The sequence below is a fragment of the Lathyrus oleraceus genome, chromosome 5, assembly GCF_024323335.1.
Source record: "Lathyrus oleraceus cultivar Zhongwan6 chromosome 5, CAAS_Psat_ZW6_1.0, whole genome shotgun sequence".
NCBI lineage: Eukaryota > Viridiplantae > Streptophyta > Magnoliopsida > Fabales > Fabaceae > Lathyrus > Lathyrus oleraceus.
In genome coordinates, this window is record NC_066583.1 from 75,246,194 (window position 1) to 75,260,832 (window position 14,639).

Consider the following 14,639-nt stretch of genomic DNA (forward strand, 5'->3'; position numbering starts at 1 on the left):
ATGTTGCTTTCTTGGTTTTGATCCCATTGATTTCAAGCTCTCACATCTGCATCTTATGTTTCTTTGTGACCATTGATTCTAGTCCAAATCCATGGTCCCACAACTTTCATCTGCTTCAACTCCATAGAATTTCATATGATAATTTCCTCATGCCTAGTCCAAGTTCATATCTTGCTTAAACCTAGTCCATAGGGCCATTTCAAATGCTTAGTTTGTGCTTTGCTATTTCATCTGGTCATTGTATTTCAAATCCATCTCTTGCCATTGTTTTGGCCCATTGAATCTTTGCTTAAGCCTTATTTCGTGGTACATCTAGGTTTTTTCCATATGCCCATTGGTTCATACTATTTAATTATCCATTGGTCCATGCTAAGGCCTAAGTTCATCTATGCTTTGTACCATCCATCATTCCAATTGGTTTGGTTTTGGTATACCCATAATTCATGTTTTTGGATTCATGGTAATGTTTCATCCAAGCCATAGCCTTGGTTGTCATCTATGTCCGTTCATTCAAAGTCAATTACATGATTCATTCCATACAATGTCTTGACTAATTCAAGTTTAAAGTCATGGTAAATTCATGTCCATTTAAAATCATGTTTATGTATAAAATCAATTCAAATCCAAATCCAAATCCATTCATTTTTCATCCAAAAATATCATTTCATTCATACAATTTACATAAGTCTCCATATATATGAGTAAATTACACACAAAAAAGGGTTGAACTTTGACCAAATGTTGACTTTGATCAACATTTGACTTTTTGGTCAACTTTGACCAAAGTCAACCAAATCACAATTTTAAACCAAATCCCATTAATTTCATTCATCATGAACCATAAACCTTTCAACCATTAAACCAATTCAAATTACACATTCATGAACCATTTCTCATCACATAATCATATATGCATTCAAAATTTCCCCTTCATGTACAATCAACCTCTAATTTCCATCATACCACCTATATCATTCAATTTCCATGCACATAAACCATTCATAAACCAAACTCCAAAGCCATTTATAAATTATTATCCTTTCTATTTCCACATTACTTTTCATTACAATTTAGACCATGACAAAATCCAATTCCATCCTTTTACGCAACAATACAATACAATTGGAACTCTAAAGTACATATTACATTTACAAGTCATTTGACCAATTACATACAACCATGCATGCCTCACTTATCCTACATACCATGAACCATATACATATTTACATCCAAATTAAATCAATTACTACCATAAGCCCATATCAAAAACTCCATGACCAAAAGCAATGTGACAGATCTATATTCCAATTCCTAAGTCAGATTCCAAGCATCCAAAAATAGCTCCACGGCATGGTATACCTTGCAAAACAATGATTCAAGTTAACATCAACATTTTCATATTATAAGTCAAGTTCTAACAGGTTTCATAACATTACTCCATTTTCAATAACACACTCTTCCATTAACATACAATAGATGAAGTGAAGAAACTCATGTAACAGAATTAACAGTAACAAAGTATACATTGAACTACATCATGGCAACATAACTACACTAACATAACAGTTGTGATTAATTCAAACATCAAGTTACAGGGCCAAAGTGAATCATAACAAGCTGAATTTCTAGCCACTGACAGTTACTCCATATGTATAAAAAGTAGCTCATTTTTAGCATCTTATTTGATTAATAACTGAAATTTCCAACAAGCTAACATTGCATAGCATACATTTGAATTTAACAAGCAGGTTCAACTACAAGTCATTCTGCATTTTTTTTATTTTCTCAAATTCACTTTCAAATTCACATCTAATGCACTCCAAGTCAGAGCTGAATTTGAATTGACAGTTCACAATGAATTTCATTTGTAACTAATTTGCAACTGACTTCTGCATTACTAACCGAAATAGTTTCATTTTCTAACCAATTATGAATTTAATCTGAATTCCAATTTAATTTCTAATAGCATTTACAATTTATAACTAACAAGTAAATTTAGGTTGAATTTCGATTGAATTTTAATTACATTTATCACAGAAATTGAACCTTATAAATTGATTGCAATTCACGATTCAAGGAGATTTTTTCAATCTGCAATTTCTGTATTCTGAAACTTCTTCATCCTGCATCATTTTTCTTCCACTATGCATTAGAGTTTTCCTGATTTTGCACGCGAGAAGGGAAGTAGAAGAATTCAGTACCTGTTTAAGGTTTGGTTCAAATTGGATATTCAAAGAAAGTATAAGATATTTCAGCCATAGAAACTCAAGGGCACTCACCAATTGAGATCCTCTATCAAAGAAGAGAGGCTGGACACCATTTCAAATACCTGTTCATATACCCTTTCAAATTCCATTTTAAAGACCGACGATGTCGGTAGAACATATTGTCTTCCATGTTCCTGCACTTTTCCCATTTGAAAGTATTAAATCAGTACCACGGAACTATAACACTGTGGCGTATGTGGGAGAGAAATAATTAATTATGGAACCAATAGTTACTAATATAGCTGGTATCAGGGCATGACTCGTAGTGGAAGTGTGTTCTCCCTTGAACAACATCCAAGATGACCGTACCTCAAGAGGAGGCTGAGGAATTCTTAAGACTTAACAAAAAGAGTGACTACAGAGTGGTGGATCAATTGAACCAAACACCGTATAAGATCTCCATGTTGTCTTTATTACTAAGTTTCGAAGCTCATAGGGGAGCCCTATTAAAAATCCTGAACGAGGAACATGTCACCCAGGATATAACAATAGATCAATTTGATGGAGTAGTAGCTAATATTATTGTCATCAATTACTTGGGGTTCAACAATGACGGATTACCTCTAAAAGGGAAGACCCATAATAAGGCCCTACATATATCGGTCAAATGCCATGATAGTATCCTTTCGAGGGTACTAGTGGACACCGAATCATTTATGAATGTCATGTCTAAAAACACTCTCATATAAAGCTGAACGTCGTGAGAACTTTCATGAAGACTAGCACATTGGTCGTCAAAGCATTCTACGGTTCAAAAAGAATGGTAATTGGAGAAGTCGATCTACCAATAATGGTTTAGCCACATACATTTATGACTACCTTCCAAATGATGTACATTAACCCATCTTATAGTTGTCTTTTTAGACGACCTTGGATCCATGCGGCAGGGGCTGTCACTTCCACACTTCACCAGATCCTGAAATTCATAGTATGTGATAAACTGATAATTGTTAAAGGTGAAGAGGACATGTTTATCAGCCACATATCGTTGTTAAGATATATTGAAACAAATTGAGAAACTCTGGAAATACCCTTGCAGGCTTTGGAAATTGCGGCGATCAGTCGAAAACAAGGCTCTCCAAAGAATGAGAAGTCAGTCTCTTCATGGGGGAGAGCTTCATATCTAATTAAGAGCGAAGATATATCAGGATGGGGAAAACTGTTAGAGATACCTAAGAAGAAGGATGGGTTTGGACTGGATTACAAACCAGTCAATAAAGAGGTTCAGGAGACCAATCAGAAGAAGGTACTCACTCTCCAAGAAACTTTCCACAGTGCTGGATACAGAAGTGAAGATCACATGGCTGCGGTCGAAGAAGAAAATGAAGAGATAATCAACTTGGTGTGTCACTGCTTATTGGACGCTACGCTCAACAACGGGAAGTCCGTTGAGATTCCTGGATGATTTCTAGTTCAAAGTAATTTATTATTTCTAAAAAATAATAATAATAAATCCTCTTCTCTACCCACGGCAAATGGATAAGCTTTGTAGGGCCCCTTTTGTTTCAATGACTTATTTATCGATAAAATTGCATATTATTTTCAATGAGGTCTATTTTTTTTCATTCCAAGTTTTTCAAAGATGACAATATTCTTTCACACACTCTCATTCCTAGCACTTAATTCTAAAAATAATAAAAACCTCCTCATGCAAATTAATAAATGAACCTATTTAAAATAACATTGCTACAATTCCTTACAACTTTTAATTCCCCATTAACCAAGCAGAAGGTGGTGATGAGGACGATTGTGAGCTTCCTGAAGAGTTAGCCAGACTGTTGAAATAAGAGGATAAAGTAATTCAACCTCATCAAGAACCAATGGGTGTGATAAATATGGGAATTGTAGAAAACAAGAGAGAGGTTAAGGTCAGAGCTTCCTTAAATAAGGAAATCAAGAAAAGATTAGTCGAACTCCTATGTGAGTACACATACGTGTTTACTTGGCCATACCAAGATATGTCTGGACTAGACACGAGCATCATCGTACACAAGCTACCTATCAAATTAGAGTGTCCACCAATAAAGCAGAAATTGAGAAGGACTAGACCTGACATGTCCCTCAAAGTTAGAGAGGAGGTCAGAAAGCAGTTCGATGTCGGGTTCTTAGCTGTTGCAAAATATTCACACTGGGTTGTTAATATTGTGTTAGTCCCAAAGAAGGATGGTAAATTCAGAATGTGTGTGGACTGCCGAGACTTGAATAGATCCAGTCCTAAAGATGAATTTCTTCTACCTCACGTTGATGTGTTGGTAGATAACACCGCTTAATTTTCAGTCTTCTCATTTATGGATGGATTCTCCGATTTTAACCAGATAAAGATGGATCCAACAGACATGGAGAAAACCATGTTTATCACTCCCTAGGGCACCTTCTGTTACAAGGTAATTCCATTCGGATTGAAAAACGTTGGGGCAACATACCAAAGGGAAATGGTGACTCTCTTTCATGGTATGATTCAAATAGAGATAGAGGTCTACGTCGGCAATATGATCGCCAAGTCACAAATTGAGGAGGATCACATAATCAATCTATAGGAGTTGTTTGAGTGTTTGAGGAAATTCAAGTTACGTATGAATCCCGTAAGTTGCACTTTGGAGTCAGATCAGGAAATTGTTAGGTTTCATAGTCATCCAGAGAGGAATTGAAGTTGATCCCGACATAGTAAAAACCATCCAAGATATGATAGTTCTGAGAACATAAAAGAAGTTCGTGGGTTTCTAGGGAGATTGAACTATATTTCTAGTTTTATCTCGCACTTTACGGCCACTTGTGAACCAATCTTCAAACTACTAAGGAAGGATCAAGCTATTGAATGGAATGAAGGTTGTCAAAAGGCCTTAAATAAAATCAAGGAATATTTGAAAGAGCCACATATCCTAGTACCTCCAGTTCCAGGGAAACCACTCATTATATAACTAACAATGCTTGATGGTTCGATGAGCTATGTGTTAGGGCAACAGGATGAAACCGGCAGAAAGGAACATGATATCTACTACTTGAGCAAGAAATTCACGGATTATGAATCCATATATTCCTTACTTGAAAAAACTTGTTGTGCACTAGCATGGGTCGCTCGATTCCTAATACAATACATGTTAAACCATACCACGTTGTTGATATCAAAGATGGATTCCATCAAATACATCTTTGAGAAACCGACTCTCACTGGAAGGATCGCCCGTTGGCAAATGTTGTTATCTGAATAAGACATCTAGTATGTTACCCAAAAGGCGATAAAAGGAAGTGTATTGTCAAAATATCTTGCCCATCAACCAATAAGGGATTATCAGCTGATATAGTTTGATATTCCAGATGAAGATATTATGGTTCTACATAACGAGGAGGTCATATGTGACAACGAAGAAACCAAACTGAAAGCTCGATGGAAGCTTGTGTTCGATGGTGCATTAAATGCCATGGGCATGTAATTGGGGTTGTCTTGATCTTTCAAGAGAACAGTTACACTCCTTTCACAACAAGATTATGCTTCAACTACACAAATAATATGGTAGAATACGAGGCGTGTATCATGGGTATTGGAGCTGCTATAGATCTAAGGATCAAGATCCTAGAGGTGTATGAAGACTTGACACTAGTCATTTGTCAAGTGAAAATAGAATGGGAAACCCATGACCATAAGATAATTCCATATTGTGATCCAATTTTGGAATTTATGGAGAATTTCCAGAAGATTACCTTTCACCACATTCTTAGAGAAGAAAATCAGATGGCAAATGCTTTAACTACATTATCATCGACGTACGAGGTGAACTCCCACGATGAAGCCCCGATTATAAAAATAATTCAAAGAAATGATCTCACATGATGCACAACAATTGAAGAGGGACCTGAAGACAAGCTTTGGTTCCATGACATCAAGTGTTACCTTCAGAAACAAGAGTACCATGCAGGTGCTTCAAGTGGGGATAAGAAAACCCTTAGGAGGTTGGCCTCCAATTTCTTACTCAATGGTGATATAGTCTACAAGATAAATCACGAAATGGTTATGCTCAGATGCATGAATAGACACGAAGTAGACATGCTCATCAAGGAAATCCATGAGGGATCTTTTGAAACCCATGCCAATGGACATATAATGGCCAATAAAATTCTCAGAGCAGGGCACTATTGGTTGACTATGGAAACCGATTGTTTAAAATACCTCAAGAAGTGCCACAAATGTCAAATCTATGCAGATAAAGTTCATGTGTTTCCCATTCCCCTGAATGTCTTGTCTGCTCCATGGGTACAAACAAGATTCGACCAACTAAACCTCATAGAAGAAGGTGACTTAGTACTGAAAAAGATACTCCCCATCCACAAGGATTCTTGTGGAAAATTGACCCCAAACTATGAAGAGTCATATGTCGTGAAGAAGGCCTTCTATAGAGGAGCCTTAATTATCACAACCATGGATGAAAAGGAATTACCACTACCGGTGAATTCCGACGCGGTCAAAAAATACTATGCCGAGAAAAAGAGGATAAGAACGCTCGCTAAGTCGAAAACTCAAAAGGGAGACTTAGTAAAAAAGTTAGGGTATCCCGGTGGATTGAAAACTCAAAAGAGCAATCTAGGAAAAAATTAGGGACTTATAAAGAAAAATTATAAAACCCAATAAGTCAAAAAACCCAAAGGGCAACTTAGAAAAGAAAGAGTATATCATCCCGATGGATTGAGACTCTAAGAGAGATATCCCTGCAAAAATTAGGGATATCCAAAAGGCATATGACTATAGCACTTAAGCTTATACTACAACAGGAACTCAGACGGAAGCAATCGATCCAATCAAGATCTTCAGAAACGAAGTATTGTGACCTCGAAGCCCTAGGGATAATAGCATGTGTGAGGTTTAGTAGGAACACGAATAATCTGTTTTATTGCCATTTTCACCTTTTTTGGTAATCTCCTCTTACAGGAATTACTTCATGTAATCTCACCCATTTAACGGGTCAAAATCTTAATAAATAAAGTGTTGTTTTTCGAGCCTTATTCTTTGTTTTTTAAATTTCTTATGCTCGATTACAAAGTATCAATTATTTTTGAATAATGCATTGAAACATCGGGCATGATAAAAAGATTTTGAAAACGTTATTTACTTTGAAACGTCAAAGGGACCATATGCGTTTGACACTACATCCCAAGCAAGACACAAGTTCCCTAACCAACAATCACAATTTGATCAGCACAAAAGTTTTTTCTTTTTTAAGTTATATGGCACATCCTTATATATTAAGAGCATTATGGTTCATTCCATGGTCATATCAGAGTCCCAAAGGTCGGAGAGTCAGAATGTTACAAAAAAACATCGATTCCCGCTAATTTCATACACTCATAACATAAAAGAGGTGTTAGCCCAAATAACACATCATGCATGCATCAATCCAAAACACGCATCTACACAAATATGCATACATAACATAAACAAAGAATTTGTGACCACTATTAGAAGTCCAATCCCCAGTTATACCAATACAATTCTCTAAGAAGGAATGCTTATTGGCCTTCCGTAGTATGTAACATCTCAACAGAGTCTTGTACAGAAGGTTTTCCGCAGTAAGTACTCCCAATAAAATCTTAAAGAGAACCTCCCCAATAGATAATGATTTTGAATGATCACTACCAACCAAAGAATAGGTTTTCACCTCTCATATCCCCAACTTATCAATCTATGAGTTCCATCAGAATAATCTAGGAGTCCTATCAAGATCAATTTAAGCCATACTAGAGTAGTATATGAGTCCCTTTAGAATAATAGCATGATCCCCATCAAGGAAGATTCGAGTCCCATTGATCAGATCAAGTTCCATCATTTTGTGAATTTCATTAGAGTACCACCCTAAGTTCTATACGAGTACCATCAAAAACGATTTGAGTCTTTCCTGAGTCTCATTAAGAATGTTCAGAGTATTACCAGAGTCCTTCCTTGGTTTCATCAAGAGTTTTATCAAGAGTCTCATCAAGAGTTTCACTAGGAGTTTCATCAAGAGTCATACCAGAGTTCCATCGAAAACGATCAAAAGATCACCAGAACCGTACACGGGTTTCACCAAAAAGTTTCGAAACCCACAAATGGTTCGGGTTCCATCAAAATATTGCATGGATTTACCAAGGAAGTGGTGACAATATTTGAGTTTTGTTGAGAATAGTACATGATTCTTATCACATTTTGAGTCCTATCAGAGTCCCATCAAAGGGTTTTGAGTATCATCAGAGTATCATGTATGAGAGTTGTTGAGTCCTTGCGAATCCCCAGAGAGTATATTGTTTAGCACATCTCTTTATCCCATGGACAAAATTAGAGTTCCTCTATATATTCAATCATCTTCCTCCACGAGACTATGAAGATTCACCGTCATCATCATCTCAGTTCAAAGGCGATTAAATAGGGCCAGTTGTCGTACCCCAAATTTTGACCACTCAGAATCCAATGACCTACAAAGTCAAAGGAGGACCATTTTGACTTTTTTATCCTTTTCTCAATTTTCTTTTCATCATATATGTTGCATTTCTATTTTTGACGTTTTTTATTATGTTTTATTATCCAGGGTTTAAATTTTTTCCTCTAACTAATTAGATAACTAAATTATGATATTAGTAGAAAATGTTTCATTATTAGAATTTATTTGGATAGGTCATTATAATATAATTATTAAGTATTTGTTACATTTTTTTATGATTAGGTATTACTTAATTATTGATTTCAATAATTAGAATAAATTATTAAATAAAATATTATTAAATGATCTTTTAATTAATGATTATCAAATATAATAATAACTATTATTTAGATTATTATTAGAATACATTATTAGGTTATAATTAAGTACCTCTGATTATTTAGATTAATTATCCAATTAAAAGTTTTATTTTTAGAATTATTAACATTAGTATTTAGGTTATTATTTTTCGATTTTTAATTATAATTTAGGTTATTTAAGTTATCTTTTATTATTCAAGGTATTATAATTATCACTAAGTGATTTTAGTTATTGTTTTCCCGGTTATTTTCCTCTAAAATGAATCTGGTCAAACAAGGTGACCAAGTCAAACACAGTCAGAAAGTCTAAAACTAATTCAGAAACCCTAAACTGCACTAATTATGGATTTGGATAAATCAAAGTGCATAAGTAATTAAAAATCCATATCAAATCTTTCTAAAATTAGATTACAGATAAATCAAAAATTAGGATTACATAGAAATTGGACCAAATACAGACGGTTATATTTACAAAATCAGAAACCCTAAAATCCTTATAGATTTACAATAATAATCACACAAAAGTCTTCCTCAAATACATGAATCAATTTAATTCTAAACCTAATTGTTAATCTACAAAAACCTAATACTAATTCAGAAAAAAGACGAAAAAAATATCAACCCTAAAGTTGTTGTTGCAACTCCGAAATCCTCACTAGAGCTCTTGAAATTTGATACTTAGGGTTTTCACACTAAAACCCTAAGCATATGAGGAAAAACCTCCATCAGACCTCATATCCACAACAGAAACAAAGAACAAGCATTAGAAAGGAGAATAAATAGTGGTAGTTAGAAGAAGTTCAGACCAAAAGAAGTAAAAAAAAGAGAAGAATTTAAAATTAAGGAAAATTTTACCTGTTGACCGGAGAAAGCCTCCTCTCCGAAGGTTGGCCATCAATTCTTTTTTTCTTGATATGTTACTTGCTCTGATTGTTTGCGTGTATACTATATTTGTTGAATATGTTTGTGTAATCTGAATGGGATCTAGGGTTTACAGAATAAGGTTAGGAGATTTAGGGTTTGATTACGTTATGTTTGATTGATATGTTTAAAGGAAGGATTCATGTTCGTAATGAATGGATCTTTAGTTTAGGGTAAGTTAGAGAGAATTTGGAAGAGTTTAAGGTTAGTTATAGGTTTGTTGGGTTAGGGTTCAAAGGTTGATGATGAATATTCATCATGTTCACGATGAACATGATGAAACTTTGAAGAATCTGGGTGTAGCCTAGGCCAAGGTTCATAAGATTGAGGGTTATGGTTCGTCTAGGAATGTAAGGGTTTATGGGTATAAGTTAGGGTTCATGTTATTGAGGGTTAGGGTTCCTCATAAGTTGTTAGGGTTCTTAGATTTTGACTTAAGGTTATAAGGGTTTATGGGTAAGAGTATGAAGGTTTGAAGTTTCTGGTAGAAGTTCAATCGGAAACCTAGGTTTAAGGGGGAGGTTTAGAGTGGTGAAGGGTGGTCGAAGGTAGAAGAGAAGAGATAGAGGGACTCAGAGAGAGAGAGAGAGAGAGAGAGAGAGAGAGAGAGAGAGAGATAGAGATAGAGAGAGAGAGAGAGAGAAGAAATGAAAATGATTCATTTCTGAATAAATTCAAGTTTTATACTCCCTCATTGCGCTGCTTAATTCCTAACACATAGCCCTCTCAGGGCCACACAATTCACATACTTTGACCCTTCTGGTACAGATGGGCCCATGATGCACCCTTGTTTGACTTTGAATCATGGTCATCCCTTTTGATTACTGCATCAAGTATGCAGATCCAACACATGTCTTGAGATATACTTTGTGTCGCATCTCGAAAAATACGATTCCTCGCGATGGTCGCGGAAAAATTTATGTTCGAACAGAGTCACCACCGAACTGTATTTATCCCAATGAAGGAATAAGAAAATATCTATAAAACCTTTAGAGAATGGAATAATGGTCGTCGCAACCATTTTCGGGTTCGGGAGTGGATTACGTAAGGGGAAGGTATTAGCACCCCTTACGTCCGTTGTACTCAACGGGAACCTTTTAGTTCTAGTTTGCATTTTGAGTGTTAATTTATGTTTGTTTGTTATCTTTGGGTTATAAAAATATTTGAAATTGAAATGGATGGGAACCTCAAAAAGGGAAAGGGGAGGTTTTTTATTAGTGTGCTCGCGAAGATACAACAATCTCCTGCCTACGTATCCTTAAATAAGGAAATCAGAGCATTCGTAGTTTGGGGAACTACGGTTGGTTGGTGTTTTTTAGTGAACAGCTGCTTAGATCGCATCCTAAAGGCTAAACGCTGACTTGTCTACTCTCGGCGGAGGCTTAAGCACTAGTTTGTTATGCACATCAGAAAGGATTAAACAATGTTCTTTCTGAAAAGAGTTTCGGTCACACGGGGGTGACAAGTTGAGTTAATATTTTTGATGTTTCGTTTGATTGGTTATGATCGCACGAGGGCAAGAAAAGATAGGTTTGATGTGTTGAGATATTTTTGTTGGATGACGATTACTCGGATATTCGAGTAAGATAACTCGTATCCTAACAGTCGGGAAAGGGAATAGAAGACTCTAGACCATTTTCTTTTTCATCCTTAATTGTGAAAGGATCTTAATGATGATTAAGGTATTTTAAATGGATGACGAATACTCGGATAATCGAGTAAGACAACTCGTATCCTAATAATCGGGAAAGGGAATAGAAGACTCTAGACCGCTTTCTTTTTCATCTGAGTGATTATGAAAATAGGTTTGTGTATGGTTGATGTACTTTAGAATAAACGACAAGTGCTCGAATGGATGAGTAAGACAACTCATATCCAAGCATTTGAGAAGAGGAATTGAAAACTCAAGACCATCTCCCTTTTCGTACAGTTTGTTAAGAAAATGATTTGATTAAGTTGTATGTTTGCGGAAAATGACAACTATTCGACTGACCGAGTAAGAGAACTCGTAATCAAACAATTGGGGAGTGAAGTTGAAAACTCAAAATCAACTCCCTTTTCATTTGGCTTTATGTGAAAAATATTTGGATTTAATCGGGGTTTGGAAGTTTGTAGAGGAACGACAATTATTTGACTTACGATATAAGTTGGTGGAAAATGACAATTGTTCGAATGACCGAGTAAGAGAACTCGTATCCAAACAATTGAGGAGAGAAGTTGAAGACTCAAAGTCATCTCCTTTTTCATTTCGTTATTATGAAATAGTTTGATTTGTTTTGGTTTAGAAGTTTGTAAAGGAACGACAATTATTTGACTAACCAAGTAAGAGAACTTGTATTCAAATAGTCGAGGAGAAAAATTGAAGACTCAAAGTTATCTCCCTTTTCGTTTCTTATTATAAAAGGATTTGATTTATTTGTGCTTAGGTGGATAGAAGTGACGACTATTTGACTAACCGAGTAAGAGAACTCGTATTCAAATAATCGAGGAGAGGAATTGAAAACTCAAAGCCATTCCCATTTTCATTTCCAAATGAAATGGTGTTTGATTGTGATTGGATACGTTCTTTTAATTTTTAATGAAAATACTCGACATCGGATCGAGTTTTTAATTTTGTGTTTATGAATGAAATGAATTTTATTTTAGTGTATTGTTCTTCTACTCGATAAAATCGAATAGGTCTCATTGTAAGAAAGCCCAAGAGTAAGCTATGTGAGGTTGATGGCGATGCTTGAAAGCAATCGACTTACAAAGGTATTTAAAAAATGGACTCGACATTGAATCGAGAATTATTTGATTTTTAATGGTTTAATCATGTTTAATATTGATGATGAAATGGAACGGAACCAGGCTTTGTTTCATCTGATAAGAAGAAGATTGTTACACCTAGAAGTTGGGGTTCTATTTTGCATGACCAAGGGAAAGTGGTTGAGAAATCAAATTCTTTTAGTAAGAGAAAGAGTTTTCATTTTTGAGAGTCCGTGGAGAGTCTTCGAGAGAGAGAGAGAGTTTTTTTATTACTTTTTTTTTTTTTTTTTAATATTATTTTTTTTTTACCGTTGGAAGAAGAGAGTTTTCTTTTATTTTCATTTTTTTAAATTATTATTCAATTTATTTCTAAATTTTGATTGGATGATAAAATGTATATGGATTGTGAACTTAGACCCTCGATTAATTTGAATCAACGATTCAGATTGAATCAAAGAAGCACACCAAGAAACACACATTATTTAAATAAATCAAAATTTATATAATGCATTTTTTTTAGATGACTTAATCGATTTAAAACAATTTTAATCAATTGAATCAAATAAAATTCACAACTTTTTAAATAACCTTGATAAAATTAAAATAATAACATAGAAAATTTTATTTATTCAATCTGACTATTTTGACGAAAGAACAAAATTAAAACGACTAAAAATGAATAAAATTCGGGCAAAAATTTGCTCAAAAAATTAAATCGGATGCATTAGAATGATCAGTGCAAAATATACTTATTGAAAAAATACAACGTTTCTTCAAATTCTGAAATAAATTTTCACCGGTTAAAATGCTCAGGCGGGTCAAAACGCAACTGAAACAGCTGCTGAAAAATACAACGAGCACACTAGGTTAAACTACATGAACTGTAGATTAATAATACTGGTGTCTATAATTTTAATTCTGGAACTTTTTACCTGCTGATTTTACATGTTCTTGAGAAATGATTTAACCAGATTTACGAAATCAGATTTACGAAAATTTAAATATGATTGGATAAAATTGTGATATGACACTTTGATCTTAGTCAACCAAATCTAACACTCCCAGAGCGAGCCAACAATTTGACTATCGCCATAGACTCTTGACTAACGCATGGGCTCAGAGTGTAGTAAGTTTCCTCTTCGTTTGTTTTTTCACACCCCTTTTCAACAACCCAACTTGATTTCAACTAAAATACACCCCGTGTCTCTTACTTTATTTTATTTTATATTTTTATTTAATTTTTATATTGTTATTTTATTTTATTTAAGGTTGGGATTAATTAATTTAAAATTAGGATTAACTAGTTTAATTAGTATAATTACAAAATAGAAAAATAATAATATTTCATTAAAAAATATAAAAACACTATAATAATTTGGTTTGAGTTTGATTAAAAAAAAAAAGAAATATACAAAAATATGTCATAACTTAGTTAGTTTAAATTTTATTATTAGATTGAGTTTGTTAATTTAATTAGTCTATACTTATTTAAGGTATTAATTTGACTTGCAATATAATAAAAAATATATAAGAATACAAAAAATAAGTTCTTTTATTAGACTATAAAATTTATTTTAAGGGATAAAAATATTACATAATAACTTTTATATTTCATACTTTGTGTTAATTAGGTCAAATTTATTTCTAAATTCATTTAAAAATAAATCCCTTTTTATAGTTAAATATTCAAATAAAAATAATTATGTATATATGTCATATTCTATTCTCTAAAATAAATTAAATATATATTTTTTGCAAATCAAACCGACTGATTAGTGTAACACCTTATCCATCAGAGAATAATCTAAAATCAATTCAAACTCACCTAAATAACATCTTCTCTGCCCTTATGCATTGAGACTTTTTCGAATAAACTTTTCTCCGCTCTCGATGCGTTGAGATCTTTTCAAAATTAAAAAAAACAAATACACAATATTTTT

The 14,639-nt window shown here is 34.0% G+C and overlaps 1 long non-coding RNA gene across 1 annotated transcript; it reads right to left on the reverse strand.

Moving 5' to 3' along the window:
• Positions 1 to 1,078: 1,078 nt before the first annotated feature.
• On the reverse strand, positions 1,079 to 3,680 carry LOC127083862 (uncharacterized). The gene is made up of 5 exons (XR_007788563.1): positions 3,522 to 3,680; positions 3,299 to 3,390; positions 2,280 to 3,183; positions 2,047 to 2,201; positions 1,079 to 1,359 (listed from the first exon to the last, which is right to left on the reverse strand). It is a non-coding gene; the product is annotated as an uncharacterized LOC127083862 (long non-coding RNA).
• Between the last annotated feature and the right edge of the window lie 10,959 nt (positions 3,681 to 14,639).